We start from the raw sequence: 17,819 nt of genomic DNA, 5'->3' as shown, positions 1-17,819 counted from the left end.
GACTTGATGCAGTCATTGTTTCTATAGTGTATGATCTTGAATTGACCAATTAAATATATTCATACTGACACCATAGGCCAGATCATCCAATTATTCCATATGCCAATGTCAGGTATGCAGTGTACTCTCGCCTTGTTGCACTTGATTGCACAGTAATAGGTGGGAGGGGGAGGGCTGCCCCGTGGGGAGGTATTTTGTATCTAATTCCCAGTTTGGCTACCCAATACTCTTCGATTGGCAGCATGTCATTGTAGAATAGGGGGATGTTCTTTTTGGTGCTGCGCAACCACTGACACAGGCAGCCTCTACGACGCCACTGGACGTGACGTCACCTCCAGGAAATGAACCCTCAGCGAGCAGAGCAGAACGCGCAGGCTGTTCTGGAGAGGAAATGCGCGCGCCCTTTTCCAGTGAGTAAAATTATAATTATTTAATGGCACAATTCTATAACCAGGTATGCTGGGCGTTCATTACGCATTAAAATCGTTAAGAAATTGTGTGGTGAGTTGTATGCAAACATTACAAGGGGAGAAAAGGCAGATTTTATTAATAGCCTTGCATTCGCATAAAAATCGATACTATATCATTTTCCAAAGTGCACTATCACGAATGCAAACTGACACGAAGGAAATGGATATATGAAATGCATTTTGTCAGGGTCTCCATGGGAGCACTTGATATTCAGAGCATGGCCACAACAATAACTGCCACATCCATCTTATGCAATGAGGTAGGCCTATTTTACAGAATAGGGTAGCTACATATGTGATATTCGTAGGTGGCCTTTTAGTCTTTTGGAGGTTGTGCATTTTACCAAGGCCGTTCTCAGTCGGGTGTACGGGGTTAATGTGTGAGAAACAGAAATATTGCTGATTTGACAAAGCACGCTTTTATCCCTCTCCATGATGCCCAGAGAGCATGTCTCACTCAAGCGAACCTGAGACTGAACCTGGATGGAGACTGCTGTACCGCCTCACATCGAACAATCTCATCGCCATTGTCGAGCTGTCAACGGACTCGTGTAATTATCCTCTTTAAAAGTTTCGCGCTCCATTATCCAACCAAGTAGGCTATGCGTTATAGGTGCTCCGAGGCAACACATGACAGTAAATGTAAAAATCCTGATCATGTTTTTTTGTTTCTTGTCTGGATGCCTGGAAGCTTACTGAGTGGGACATGGAACCTCTCTCAAGACGTGATTCTCCAAGCTTCAGTGTCAAGAGAGAAGGAGAGTGGAATAAAAACTGGTCCCCTTTAAAAATTGTCATTTGTAATCCCCACCACTGTCACAACAGAACGGGGGGCCTGTGTGTGTGCGCGTGCGCGCGATAAAATAACCAAAACAAACTAAATAAAAAGCAGATGTCTAGTCTACTACACTGCGTCTGATTCATAAATGTTGCCTGGTGGCGGGCACAGCAGAAGATTGGGGAGATAATTTGTGAGTGATTATGTCAGGGAACACTGATTAAAATCAGAAGATTTCACCGAGGGTGAGAATTTAAGACACCACCAGATTATTTCATTGTCAGAGTGAGATTGACTTTTTAGATAGCATCTCTTTGTTTACAGTGTCCACATTTTGCCTCCCATAGGCTAACTAGAAATATATTTACAAAGAATAATAATAATAATATGCATATTGATAATAGCACATAGGCTATTCAAATAATTACTATACATTGTATCTATTACTTTTTAAAATATTTTGGGGGGTTGATCATATGTGTGTCCAAGCATTGAAGCATCATCATTAAAACAGGGAGATAAGCACATTCTAAAGCAAGCTTCCCTGACGGTCTTGTGCTGTAGTAACCCAGTTTTGGGACAGATGCAAAACCGGGAAGGCCCACAAATACCATTTAATTTAAGTGCCGGCATTTGGTTTAGGAGACTTTTGATGGGTTTAGGTTTTACAGTTTCATTCTAATGTAGCAGGTAAAGCTGTCCAAACAGCCGCGAGGCGCGGATCCAGGGTGAACCAGAGGACACCGCCTCGGGCAGCGGGCAGCACGCGGCACTCTCTCTACGCGCTGGAGCTACTTCACCTCAGTCACCACTGGGATATATTCATATTATCTTGATGAAGACGGAGGAAAATAAAAACAGCGAAGGAGAGAGAAACACATTCGGACTTCCGTGTGTGTTACAGGATCATTTAAATGAAATAAACGAACAACTATTTATTACTATTATTAATAATAATAATAACAATGATTTTGATATGCGCTGAAATAGAGAAAAAAATGACACCGAAGACAGGCATTTTCAAATAATTCAAAACGATATAATGCATGCCTTAATTTGAAACCTCGAGTTGGGGGCATGTGAAATATAGCCTATAAATATAGGCCACATGTATAAAATGACTAATGGCACAATATTCTCTGATCTTTTCAAGAACAACGCTTCTTGTTGTACTCAATTAACTATGTGAACCAGTTCAGATTCTTAGAACCAAAACGAGGGCGTGAAATTATTCTCGGTGTGAATGAAACTTGAAAAAATTGGTATATTTCTTAGAATGATTCAAATGAGAAAATATTTTGGAACAGTTTACCTCGAGTACAGATTATGTTTTCGGTAATGCTTTAGCTTCAATAAAAAGAAAAAAGAAATTAAGGTACTCTTCTCAATTAAGTGAGAGGGATTCTTATCCGTGTGATCGCTATTCACCTTCTCTCTCTTAACCACCGCATCGCCAGGCCCACACCGCCTCAATTTGGATGCTACTGTTGTCGGTCCCTCTGCTTTAAAATAACATAAAATGTAGTTCTCTTAGGGCGTATTTGACCAAAAATTCCATTGACAGTTGGTGCATTTATTTACCCGTTTTGCATAACACAGTGTTATTGCTAATTAGCATACAGATCAAACACGTCTAAATAAATCGCCAACGCTGATAGTCCGCCAGGTAGCTAACATCATGTGAGAACTTCATAAACACACAAACAAAGAACTTCGACATATCAACATTTCAAGCCACACTCAATGTGCTGCACATCTCTGTCGTGGCCTGATTTGGAGATTGGAGGCAGATTGCATCCTTACTAAAAAGGTAACCCACCTCGTGATTATGTGAGTGGCCAGCCTCCCTATCTCCAAAACACAGCTGTTGGGGAAGCATTCAGCATAAATCAATAGAACCGTGCGCGATTTCCCAGCCCGTTCTGTTCTCTGCATGTAAATAACCGCTCCAGCTCTGCCCATGATAGCGCGACTGTGATGCCCTTAATTTCGTATCCTATTCATTCCATGTAACAGCTCCTCTCCAAATCAAGCCATATCGACCACAGACGTGATGGAAAAAGGGGGAATGCAGCCTCAGCAAATTCAACTCCTTTCTTTTATGACCCATTGGCGAGGTAATCAGATCAATTTCATGGGTTAAGGGATTCTGCCTGCCACCAACTCAGGTGGTAATAGATCATTAAAATCCTTCATCTTCTGTATTTCGGGAGGCGCGAGGTAGGTAAAATACTCTCAGAATCTATTGCGTTAACTGCAATAAATTCCAAAGCGATTTGGAAACGTTGACGCAGTGAAAAACGAAAAAAGGAACGATTTATTAAAACGATTATTGAAGACCACCTATAGCCTATTTACAGTATATATATTTTTATTTTCTAAAATTCCTTTAGACCTAATATCCCCCAGCCTAATGCCAGTCACAAACGCAGCCAAACACATATAGGCTACAGTACAAACATAAGAGGCAACAATGGCGTCGCGTGTGTCTTTTTAACCACATTTCTGTTTGACAGACATGCAGAAAAAGCTCTACACATGTTGAGAAAATGGAGCTGTTTAACCGGTCTCTGGAATTCACTAAGCAAAAAGCATGTGTGCCTTTTTTCCTAAAGATGCACTACAAAAACGCTAAATTCGAAAATCGTTTTTAAAGCCATGGATCAAACTTGCTCATCAATTCATTTCTGGACATACGCCTGGCTGGACAGAACACACAGAGGCAGGCTGGAAGGGACCAGTATACACCTTTAAGAGCTATACTTTGTGTTCTTCGCTGAAGGATAGCCAGACAGACAGACTTGCTTTATAGAAATCTAAATATTTACTGACCTGTGGAATAGAGGTTCGCGGTCGTTTTTTTCTGATCGGCTGCAGATGTGAGGAAAGAGTGACATGGAGATCGAAGCGCCGATGGCATTTAGAGAGAGCGAGCTGTGTACGGAAAAAAATCTAGGCGCGCGCGCCCTCAGCCCAGTCACTCACACACACACACACACACACAAACACACACGCGCGAGCACATACACTCCTACAGGCCAACCAAAGCATCTGTACATTCAGATCAGAGAACTTCCGGGTCGGTGGAGTCTAAGGAGGAAAAGCATAGTTAGTCAAACCGAATGCCCCTTGACCACTATTAGGAGCTTTTGCCACTTTATGAGGTTAGAGAGGTGGACTGCTGTTCATGGCGCATGTAGCTGCTGTAGTATTTGTTCGGCTCGTATTTTTAGCATCGGTAATACTGTTAAAGTAGCCTATAGCTTAGCCTTGTAGCTAACTAATCATGGGATGGTATATTGGGCGTTAGAAATCACGTAGCACGGCATGCTTTAAATTGCTCAGTATTTCTATACGTGCATGTGTGAATTTCGAAAACTGAAAATCATAGTTGATTGCAACTCTCAGTAATCAATATGTTCGTGTCATCGACCATTTCAATGCATGTGGTAACGAGGTACTCAAGTGCGCGCGTCCACACACATATACACACAAACACACTCCTGAGCGTTCTTTGGTTAGGATGACATAGGCTATCTCAGTAGGCCTATATTTTACTATTGCTTAGGCCTATACTACTATAGGCCATCATCACCAATGAATATTAGGATTATAGTATTCATGATGAAGGCTAATTGACATTATTTCCTTTCAAACCTTAGTTCATATATTAATTTCGATCTACTAACACTGATATTTAACACATTCTAATTTTCTAAAATAAGGTTGCAGAAGTACACATCCATAATATTTGTAGCCTATTGAATTTCCCCATGCAATGTATCAAATTGTGTTCAAATATGAAATTGGTGTTTACGTGCAATGTTGTCCTTCAGGCCTATATGGTATCTTAATAATATTATTTAAACTATTAATAAAATGTCTACATATTTTTTTGTGAAAACTAAAAAAAAATGCATGGGCTTTCCACCAATATACACCCATATATCTGCTTACACAGATATCATGTTTGAAATAGACACCAAATATAACTGATCCATCTTCCGTCTTCCTCCTCTAAAATAGAGAGAATGATGAAAGAGGGAGAAAGAAAGAGAGAGAGGGAAAGAGAGAGAGAAAGAGAGGGAAAGAGAGCGAGAGCGAGAGAGAGGGAAAGAGAGAAAGAAAGAGAGAGAGAGAGAAAGAAAGAGAGAGAGAAAGAGAGAAGGAAAGCGAGAGAGCGCGAGAGGATTCTGCTGATGCTGGAGGCTTGATATCTCACGTTGCGCCTTGACTCTGAAGGAAAATGTAAACTGATCACACCAAAATCTATCTTTGGAGAAGAAATTCAATTAAGGTAATAAATTAAAGATAATTGGCACAAACGTCGCTGTATAAACTTACGGAAGCAACCAGCCAAATGTGTCTTTTAAACCATTGAATAATTCAATGTTTTCAGGGCAACAAGAGCTTTCATTTATAGAATTAGTATCTCAATATTTTAATATAATTACAAAAGAACACATCCAGATGTTAATTATTTAATATGCTTGCATTAGACGTAAATAAAGTGCTTATTAAAAAATAAATGGCTTCACAATTTCAATATAAAGGTGTTGGTAATTATGCTTCGATGATAAATGCGCATACTGATGCCTTCGATATTGTAAAAACAAAGGTGAAATCGCGGTATATTCCGCAGATTATTATGACTTATTGTAAGTGAAATACAAATATTATTAACGTCTGAAGAAATAACATATCTGAAGAATTAATTGGCTTCATTCATTTTAAGGATATAATTAAATGTGACAGAAAAAAAATGAATCCCTCTTTTTCCTATCAACCGTTTGCAAACAGAACAGAAATATGTGACACGCAAAATAAATTAAGCCTTCTATATTAAAGGATCCATGATCATGTTTGTGGGTTGTTTCTCCTAAACTAAAATGAAACAGATTTTCTGAGGCACACAGCTTCAGGAGGCTCCATTTTGATTCTGGGGCCATTTTTGGTCCAGTGATGTCTGTGAGCGCGAGCACGGCCAAGTCCAAAGTCACTCTCCTCCTCTCTCCCGCGTGCACTCTAGTAACGGCATGAAATCGGGTGATTAATGTTGAATTTGACTTGAGCTCCTGCGTGACAGCGTGTGCTGACAACAGCTGAGCGTAAACCTTCCGGTATAATGCAAGTAGGGTACACATTCGTGTTTTAACGCATTATTTATTTATTTATGCCCCGTTTTGGTATTTATAACGATGAATCTTATCAGCAGATAGAATGAGGGATTATGATATCATGTTCATAACCTGATTAATGTTGGCAGCATAGAACAAGCTGGCCTGTTTAAACACTTGCAGCCTACATATCGTCCAAGTTAATTGTTTGGATTCCTTTTTTGCTAGATTTTCATTTGCACCTTGCCACTGGAATCTATCATGCTTTTGCAATCAACTACTAAATCTAGTGATTGTATATGTACATATACGTCTTATCTGCATTAGGTTACTCGTTGCATTGTTGTGTTTTTGTCGTTATTGAACCTACACCAAATAGCATTTCTGTTAATATTGTCTACCAAACCCAGATAGGGCTAATGTCCATACCTGATCAGTTTAAATAGATACACTCAAAGCTAACCCAATTCAAGGCACCTTGTAACTTAAGGTTTCAGCCAACCATAGCCAATTGCTGCTTATGTGCAGATGTCAAGGGTGGCCTTAATGTGAGACAAAACGCCTCCCAAATCCATAGGCCACGGCGTTTCATGCATTTACTTATTTATTTTCTCCATGTGTCTTATTATTCTCCTCCTGTGCGCCTTCCAAACGTAAGCCAGTGTTTTAAGGCGGCTTCTTCCCTGCGATTTTATTTTAAAATATTAGGCCGAGGTGGGGAGAATTATAAACGACTCCTCTCTTATCTGCTCCCTTCACGTATCCAGGATCACAGAAGCTGATTAAGAAAGAAGTCACAGCCAACGCCGGATTCATAATGATTTGGAATAATGAATCCTTATCTCTCCTCTGCAGATTACCAGCCTTTCAGCTCGCCATGTTTAGTTACATGGGATAATTTATTGCATCTAATACATCACAATGAATCTGATGGGGGAAAGTGATGGCCAACGTTAGGAGAAGGACTGCTTTTTTTATCCCGGGGCAATGAAATGCCTTTACGATTTTTAATTGGTAAAATATAAGGGAGATCTGATTAAAAAAATAGAACTGCAGAGGTATAATCTTGCCTCCTAGTGTTCCAGCGCCACTCTGCAGCATAATTAGTGTGTCAATTTCAACCTGGAATTAACAGCATCGACCTGCCATCGCAGCTCTAGCCACTGGAGCCAGCGAGATCCTAATTTTGCATGATTTATTTTTCACCAAGAAGAGATAATTAATCATAAACAGTGAAAACAGTGCAGTAAAGTGGAGATAACAAAATATTTGCATCTAAAAAGATTCGATGAAGCTAATTTGTTTTTTCACACAGCCCCCCGCCCTCTATGTCACGACCCCCCCCCCCCCAACCCACCTCTCCATCTAACCACCTCCAAGATTTTTAATTTTCTATGATTAATCCTAGGCGACATATCATTAATCATTATAAGTTGGAAAACGGGGCATGTAGCAGTGTGTAAACATTGAATATGTTGGGACTGTAATTGCTGGATGGGGATTATCTTGGGCACGGTGGTGTCATTGTTCTTGGGTAGTATGCCACCCTATTGAAATTATGACGGTAGGAGGGGGTCGGGTTGGGCATGGACAATGTTGGCTGTATACAGTGTATAGGACTAGCTACAGTAGCTAGTAGCATGCTATAGGAAGCAAACATTAGGCATATGTTTTCTAATAAGAATATGATGGAAGCCTAATAATTAACAATAATAATGATGACTAGAAATTCACCGTGGTTTGGGTTTATCTTTGTTAAATTAAAACAATAATAATGTAAAAGAAAGTGTTGTTTTATGGCCATTTGGCACATTTCCCGAATCGGATTTCTGGATGGTGCAGCATGTTTAAACGGGAACGCTCACTGCCTTGCCAGGATACATTTGCATTATATTTGCAGCTGTAATTAGCATCTCTCTCTCTCTCTCTCTCTCTCTCTCTCTCTCTCTCTCTCTCTCTCTCTCTCTCTCTCTCTCTCTCTCTCTCTCTCTCTCTCTCTGTCTCTCTCATTTAATTTATATTCTCATTACGCGTTTGTATTTTTCCGGGCCTCTGGATGTCTCTCTGATCCCCCATTTTCTAATGTCCTGGCAAAGCCCCCCAGATGTTTATCAGTCTTATATTCAGACAGGCCGCCATCTCAAACAAACCCACCCGCTATAGGGGATGGATGGGCAGCCTGACACTCAAGCAGACAGGCAGGCACCCGGGCCCTAGCTAATAACGCGGCAGTAATCCTGCATGGATCTACCCAGGCCAAGTCGAAGGGCTGCAACGGTGAGGTGTTTGGGGACAAAACGACCAAAATTAAGCGTATTATTGCACATAACGCTATGGGAAATCGCCTGCCGCATTGTGTGAGGAAATTGTATTTCAAATGTTGTGTTTGTTTAGAAATAAGAAGGGTGTTGTGAATGAAAGAGATGAACAGAGATGAGAAAGATGGAAGCGAGGTGGGTAGATAATATAGATGGGTAGATTAGTTAATGAGATTGAGGACAGGGGAGTTGGAGACAAACAGCCGGTTAGGAGGAATATTCCCGCGAGGGAACGAGCACAATGCAAAACGGCCCTTTATCTGCAGGGGAATGTACTCATCCTTTAATAAGGGCTCGTTTATTAAAAGCCAGTCGCTTAACCTCCTCACGCAAAATGGCTTTTCATTCTGAGCATCCTTCCCTTCCCGACCCCCCACATTGACGCCGCCGGATCCTCCTGCTCGAATACAGAGAGCCACATATCTTGATGTAGATCACCTGTGTATTGTAACAACCAAAACAATGCGTTATAGGGTTTCGCTGGCCCCCAGTTCCTCTATGATATACCAATATTTATCCACAGGGTGATAAGGAAACGCAAGGATAGCAAGACAACCTCGGGATTCCTCCGCCTCTGGAGCCTTTGTCTATACCATCTCAACAAGTACACATATTTCCATTCCCTTTCCTATTTAATTCTTCCGTTCTCCCCTTCTTTTTTTTCTTTAATTTTTTTACTTCTCCTTTGCTTAATTGTGGGAGATACGTTTAAGCGTTATTACGGGGCTCTCTAAGCCGCTTAGTCAATGGCTGTTTGTGTAGTTCTGAGGAGTCTGAAAGAGAAGGCAGAGGGAGAGAGAGGGAGAAAAAATAATGAATGAACGACTGACTTTTTCCCCCTCACAATTCATGGAACAAATAGCTAACATTTAACGTTTACACCCTGCATGGCGACTCACTGGCGCTCCAGGGCCGAGCGAGCCAGGCTAAAGTGTCCCGAAAGCCTTTGGAGGGTGTAAGTCCCCAGCTATCGGGTTCTCCAGATCCCCCCGCGAGCACACGGCTTCGGTTTCAGGCTGGACTTGTCCGCGTTCTGCTTTGCTGCCGCGCGCCTTTAAATGACTGTCAAGTAGGCAAATATCAAATAGCATGAGGTCAAGCCAATTTGGGAACGTTTTTTTTCTTCAGCCCCCCCTCGCTCTGCTTATCACTCTGCCCTCATTCTTACTGACTGGGTACTGTGTGTATGGCACGGTGGAATGCGGGTAGTTGAACGGTAGGCTGGGGAGGAGAGCATTCTCTCAGTGTGCTAGACCCATAACTTTTCCATTTGTGAATATGAGCCATGCAGAAGAATAACTAGCTGTTATGTCCCCCATTTCAGGTAAAGGTGAGTGGCATCATTGGTAAATAGAACTACTCACGATGTATCTGATATTCGATATATCGAAATGGAGAACCGGTATAAGAGCATTATATCTCTCATTATCTTAACTACTTAGGCTACAAATTGAATTTGGAAATGTACACATGTGATTAGGATCTACATTGCGCAGTCCACAATAGCCTTCTGGAGAAGCACTGCATGACGCACTGGAATACAACATGATGAACAACCCCTTTAATCTGGAGAGAAATTTGTCTAATCTAAAATATGCATTGCAATTAATCTGGGTAATTGAATACATCCATCCCCTTACATAATTAAAATATACACTCGATCACCATTAAATGCTCTATGAAAATGGAATCGTTTTTAATCCTAAAGTTCTTCTTCTTTAGCCTATTGGTTTATTAAAGCACCAATTTATTATCAAGCCCATAAAAATCTAAAATGGTAGGTGGCACCTTTGCCTGTCTAAATATATGCTGCTTTTCATAACACAATTTTGTAATAGAAAAAAGAGTGAGATTTGTGAGGTGGTTTTTGATTGACACAGTCCCCGGGATCATGTTTAATCCCTGCTTCACTCTAGCCTTTTCATAACTCATTTCTCTCCCCGAGATGGGGACTCAGATGGTTACCAGGGCGACGGCGATAGCGGCTAAGCCATTTCCATGTCTGTGAGGGAGGCCGCTATTCCGCATGCATAGCCCATTTGCAACAGAGGTCGTCACAAAGTCATCCACAACCCAACGCACATTTATGATGACACTTTCTTCCCCCCACGTCTCCCTTTCTCTCTTCAGAGGGAAACCGGTGCACGCGCGCACCAACATCAGCATCTGATGAAGTCCCCGAGAAGGGTGGAGATGAACTGGCCTTTCTGATCAAAGCACCCTCTAATGCTCGAGGCTGGCCCCTCATAGGTAGGTGCCTTTATGCGCCTACCTCCCCCTCCACCCCCTCCCAATACCGCTGCAGAGAGAAATGCCTTCACTTTCAATCAAAAATACGACATAGAGTGTGCGCGCACACACACACCCGCAGTCGGTATTTTGACATTTTAAATCGACTTTCTATTTCCCCTCTGGAATAATGCACTCTACAGGATTCTGGGGTTACTGCTGGAATAGAATAAGCTATAGGCTCTAGCGAGCGCTGCGGTATCATGCAGGAGAGCATGATAATGCGCGCTCTCCCTCTCGCAGGGAAGTTTTTACGCATCGTGTAGCCTAATGTCACAGGCGATGATTAAGTCGATGTATTTATTTATCGATGTAATCAGCAGACATAAGTCCAATGGTGACCTCGCCAAGTTCCAATGCTGTAAAGGCTGAACAGCAGCGCCACAGTTCATCTTGTTCCCCTCGTATCTTCTCGTTCCCCTCGTATCTTCTCTCTTCCCAATCAACTCATCATATCACCTGCCTGCTAGTTCACCTGGCCTTCCTCTTAACTGACACCATCCCTGAATGGACACCCACTGATGTAGCCTTCCTCCAAAGTCTTATAAGGGAAAATGTAACCGTTTTATTTGACAGCAACACTATTCTATGTCAAGTGCACGCTTTGGAGAAATCAGTGGCCAACCTGAAAAAGTTAAAGGAACTCACATGCATAAAGACCATCAACTCCCAAAAGCGCATTTATGATCTGTTCAAATGAAGAAAACAAACGTTATTGCAAATAACAATGAAGCTTTGAGCGAATAAACTACGAGGACATGTTCATATGCCCTTGGTTAAATAGCATTGGCTTCATAAAGTATCTCTCTCCTGCACATTCTTGAAGAAAGTTTGCATGTCGCCTATGAGGGAGCTTATATTAAACCACACACATCCGGCAGGTTTTATTGGATATGCAAACATTCCTTAACTAGCAAATATTGTAATTGCAGATGGTGCTTCAGGCTGGGTATAAAAAACGCGAAATAATTAAATGCATTTAAAATAGATATTCCACATGCAACTGCCACGGTTTCACATCACTTCTAATTGCTTTTGAAAGCCTGTCTTTAAAACAATTGGTAAAGAGGAGTACACAAACGCGTTGCAGAGAGATACGCCAAAGTGTGGCTTACAGTACCACTAGACACTGCAGATAAAACACAAACTGACGGAATATTTTAAATTATTGTTGAAAATTTTTGCTGTTCACATTTTTGTAATCTCCAAAAATCATAGAAGCTTTAGAAAAGTGAAAAGCAGGCCTATGTTATTAATCAACATTGACATTTTCAGACATAAAAATCAATCAATCAAATCTTCACATAGATCAGAGAGATTAAAGATAGATTAATCCCTATCGGATGTAGTTTCTGTTTTTATTAGGCTATCCAATAGATCCAAACTACTTATTTCTTATTACGATAGGGTAGTGTGCAAATATTGGATTCCTACAGGGGGCGGGGCGTGTTGTTGTCTAAATATGCTACAGAATATTATACAGACGTGATGGAAATGGCATGTAAACTAATTAGTCATATTTGTGAATGTGTCTGCGTATTAGCTTTGCGTAGAAAGATTGAGCTACAACTACAGGTTACCAACGGATGATGGCTATTGCTACTAAAAATAGACCATTGTCCCTCCAAATAAAAGGGCAATTCTGTCTCATTTGAATTTGGGCACAGTAAAACAATCAAAAAGTCAAGAGTGCAGTAAGAGAATTAACGACATTTATGGACAAAGCAAAGTCATATCCGGTTTATCTATCTCGCCTAAATACACGTCTATAATTTAAATAAAAAGGCAATAATAATTATGTAAAGTATGTTACATAGGCCTATTAGACATTTCAATCTGTTTCAGAAATGCCATGCTAGTTGTAGAGTAAAACGATTTCACAAATATAAATATTCGTGAGATTTAATTTAAGGCTATTTTAAGCATCATTATACATTCAAAACATCCTTCTGATATTTTTCACTGAACGAACAGTATTTCGTGATTCATGGGATAGGGCAAGACAGTCGTAGCCTTTCAGTCATATTCTTCAAAACTCAAGGGGTATATTTCAGTGAATAAAAAATCAGAGGAATGAGAGAGGTATCAACTCAAAGAGAAGATAGGCTATTATTGAATATTGACTCAAGAGGTCAACTCATTACCACATTGCTCTGCTCTTATCTTATCTTCTCATTTCAAGCAAAATTGCCACATATTAAAACTGTGAATATTATTGTAAGATGTCACTGATCTCACAGTATTTCTTCCAATGAAAACAACAGGTGTTAGATAAAACAGAATATTAGCTGTTTTTGTCTGAGGCTGGGACAGGATGAGAAGGAAACTTTAAAGCCGAGCCAGCATCATATAGCTCTGTCGTAAGAGTTGAGGATTAAGTCTGCCTTTAGGTGGGACTGCTAACCCAAACTGCTGCTGTCAATGTAGCAAGACATAGGACCTGGATGGCATACTAATCTGTTCTTTAAAAATGAAGGCCTATCGCCACAACCACTATCGCTACTTCAACTGTCATTACTATAACAGGGGTACTGTAAGAGCGTAGATGAGAGGAGAAACAGATAAAGTGGCTGCAAAAAGTGTACCTGATACATGAGAGAGACTCCATCTAACACGATAACATTCTCTGTTGGTGCTTACTCATATGAGAGGGATGAAAGCGTGATATGTTAGTGAGAGGAGACCTGAACCAGAGAAAGAGAGAGAGGGGGGGGGGGGGGCAGATTAAGACTGGAATAATGTAGATATATCGCCCAAAACCTGATTCCTTTTCTTAACCAGAAATGTCAATTTTATGTTTTAACTTTAATGTGAAGTTTCCACTCATGTAAAGTACCAGGAACAAACTGTGATACAAAAGCCTGATAAAGTGTTTCTTTAAATCTGCTAAAACACTATCATTGATGATGAGAAGCCCTGCAATGGCCCTTGGTTCAGAGTGCCAATGCTATGCCTTAATCACCTACGGTACCCAATTCATGTGGAAAACATTTCTAATCACTCCTCTTACGTAGGAGACCAAACTGCTACCTTCTGTCTGGACCGGTCAAAGTGTTCCCTTTGAAACAACCAAACAAACATCAGAAAAATAAAAGGCAACAATTCTCCTTTGATTTCTGTTATCAGATTGCAAAAATCTCACAGCTTTCAGGCCTGGCTTTGTCTGGATCTCTTTGTGAATTGGTATTAACCAGTAGAACAGAGGGGCATTAGCACCACATGTGAATGGGGTACGGACAGGGGTTACTATGGGGACATGATGTCACGCCATGGGGTGATGTTTCTGTGCTAAAATCATGAATGGGGAATGACTGAACAAACAGACTGTGCTAAAATCTTGAATGGGGAACGACTGAACAAACAGACAAATATAAAGCACATACTGTGCATCAAAACAGCAACAAAGAGAACAGAAAGTCTGCCTGTCCTTCCTTAGGTGTAGAGGTAAGGCACCTTCCCCACACAGGACCCGATCAAAAGAAAGAGAGGGATAGAGACAGAGAACTGATAACATTTATCTTTTCAAAGTTGGAAAAACAAGAAACCCTACAGACATCCACCACTTTAATGCCACTCAACCTGCTCACCAGACGCAGATCCATTTACATTTTAACCCCTGAATGCTTTATTGCATAATTTATAAGTAAGAGGTAGGATTAAAAAAAATACTAAAGTGTTTCTGTCTAAAGCAGCAAGTTGTCACTCAGTACAGCCTAAGTGAAGATACACTAAAAGGTTTTTCTGTGTGTCTCGGGTAGACTGGGAGATAGAGCCAAGTATGTTGTATTAGCTGTTCGTGGAGACTTCATTGTGAGATGAACGTTAACAATGTTCAATCGGCGCAAGACGGAACAGATTTCATTATGTTGAGAAATATCAATGCAATGACAGTGTCATTTCTACAGAGCAGAGTGGGTTGAGAAGGAGGGCTGTGTGCTCGCATGTTTGGTGAGAGGAGAGGAGGGTCAGTCTGTCCTGGGTTTCAACACAAAATCTAAATAATATAGTCAGGTTGTTATACTGTACATTTTAGTAAATATGTTTCAAATATGTTTTGACAATCTATTATTTTTTTACTATCTATTTATTTATTACAATAAATAATACAAATAGTAAAATATTAAACTACATTTTTATATTTACCAGCTGAAAAACTTCACACAGACACACTAACATAGGAACCTCTCAAAGATCTTAAACAGGAACCTATCAAAGATCTAAAACACCAACCAATCAAAGACCTAAAATAACAACCTATCAAAGATCTAAAACACCAACCTATCAAAGACCTAAAATAACAACCTATCTAAGATCTAAAATACCAACCTATTAAAGATCTAAAACAGGAACCTATCAAATATATAAAATAGCAATCTATCAAATATCTAATATAGGAACCTATCAAATATCTAAAATAGCAACCTATCAAATATCTAAAATACCAACCTATCAAAGATCTAAAATAACAACCTATCAAAGATCTAAAATACCAACCTATCAAAGATCTAAAACACCAACCTATCAAAGATCTAAAATACCAACCTATCAAAGATCTAAAACAGGAACCTATCAAAGACCTAAAATACCAACCTATCAAAGATCTAAAACAGGAACCTATCAAAGAACTGAAATAGCAACCTATCAAAGATCTAAGATCCTAAAAGAACTGAAATACCAACCTATTAAAGATCTAAAACAGGAACCTATCAAATATATAAAATAGCAAACTATCAAATATCTAATATAGGAACCTATCAAATATCTAAATAGCAAATAGATCAAAGAACTGAAATAGCAACCTATCAAAGATCTAAAACAGGAACCTCTAAAATAACCAACTAAAACAGGAACCTATCAAAGATCTAAAATAACACAAACCTATCAAAGATCTAAAATACCAACCTATCAAAGATCTAAAACACCAACCTATCTAAAGATCTAAAACAGGAACCTATCAAAGATCTAAAACAGGAACCTATCAAAGATCTAAAACAGGAACCTATCAAAGATCTAAAACAGGAACCTATCAAAGAACTGAAATAGCAACCTATCAAAGATCTAAAACAGGAACCTATCAAAGAACTGAAATAGCAACCTATCAAAGATCTAAAACAGGAACCTATCAAAGAACTGAAATAGCAACCTATCAAAGATCTAAAACAGGAACCTATCAAAGAACTGAAATAGCAACCTATCAAAGATCTAAAACAGGAACCTATCAAAGAACTGAAATAGCAACCTATCAAAGGCACAAAGAAAACACACAAACACCCATAATATGACAAACATACAGGAATATAAGAAGAGTACAGGCAGGTGTGTGACGTGACGTGTGTGGGTACAGGTGATACAGGTGATACAGATGACAGAGATGACAGGTATAAGTGTGTGTGTGTGTGTGTGGGGGGGGGCAGGTGTGTGTTTTAGAACACGTCTAGATAGCCTCTCACCGTGTACAGTGAGGTCTGATGGCAGGACTGGTGGTGCGAGCGGTCCCATGGTCACTGTCTGCTCCAGATTTGGATACAGCTATAGATCACTTACAAGATAAACCCCTCACATTTAGTGCTACATCGCCCACAGTTGTTATGACACCACCATGACACAATGCCTTACAAACCTAAATATATGAGATCAAATTGACAATGGCTAAAATAAATTTGGCACTTTATAATTAGCAATTTGTGAAATATATTTTTCTACAATTGCAGTGGATGTAACAAACAGCGTCATGATATCATACGATTGTGGCAGTCAAAACTCACGTCTGCTCTTGTATGTGCAGCATCCCTTGTGTGGTTGCCGAGTAACCACAGGTGATTGACAGGTCAGGTACAGTCCCGGAGATGTGGCGGATAGCTGCTGTAGCCGTTGTGCTGACCCCTGGTGACCCCTCAGTGACGGGTCGGCTCAGATGACTGGTCGGCAAATTTTTTATGTCTTATCTAAGCTACGTGGTCCTGCCAGACTCCCTCCCTCCCTCCCTCCCTCCCTCCCTCCCTCCCTCCCTCCCCTCCCTCCCTCCCTCCCTCCCTCCCTCCCTCCCTCCCTCCACCTCCTGTCCTGTCAGCATTCCAACCGGCGCTCCCAGATAAGAGTCTGTCCAGCGTGGAGGGCTGGGGGGTCGGCCTGTTCAGGAAGCGACTCAGTATCCCTGTGGGACCAGAGGTTAGAGGTCAGGTTGGGTAGCAGGGCAGGGCAGTCTGGTCTGGTGGAAGTGGTGGAGGGGATCAAGAGAGGAGTTGTTCTGAAGTGTGAAAAAGGGAAAAACTCACTGGGGTCAGTAGACACATACTCACCATGGCAGGGCCACACTCTGCCTCTCCTCATACACCTCTTCTCTTTCTCTTTTTTCCTACAACCTTCTGTCTTTATTTCAATAAAAGCTCCTCACTCCCTATCATCTACTACTTTCACTTACTACTATCACATACTACTTTTATCTGTTATTTTACCAGGTAAGTTGACTGAGAACACATTCTCATTTGCAGCAACAACCTGAGGAATAGTTACAGTGGAGAGGAGGAATGAGCCAATTGTAAACTGGGGATTATTAGGTGACCATGATGGTTTGAGGGCCAGATTGGGAATTTAGCCAGGACACCAGGGTTAACACCCCTACTCTTACGATAAGTGCCATGGGATCTTTAATGACCTCAGAGAGTCAGGACACCCGTTTAATGTCCCATCCGAAAGACAGCGCCCTACACAGGGCAGTGTCCCCAATCAATGCCCTGGGGCATTGGGATATATAGTTTTTCAGACCAGAGGAAAGAGTGCCTCCTACTGGCCCTCCAACACCACTTCCAGCAGCATCTGGTCTCCCATCCAGGAAATGACCTGAACC

The sequence above is a fragment of the Oncorhynchus masou genome, chromosome 26 (genome assembly GCF_036934945.1).
Source record: "Oncorhynchus masou masou isolate Uvic2021 chromosome 26, UVic_Omas_1.1, whole genome shotgun sequence".
Taxonomy (NCBI): Eukaryota; Metazoa; Chordata; class Actinopteri; order Salmoniformes; family Salmonidae; genus Oncorhynchus; species Oncorhynchus masou.
Note: the sequence above shows the minus strand (reverse complement) of the source record.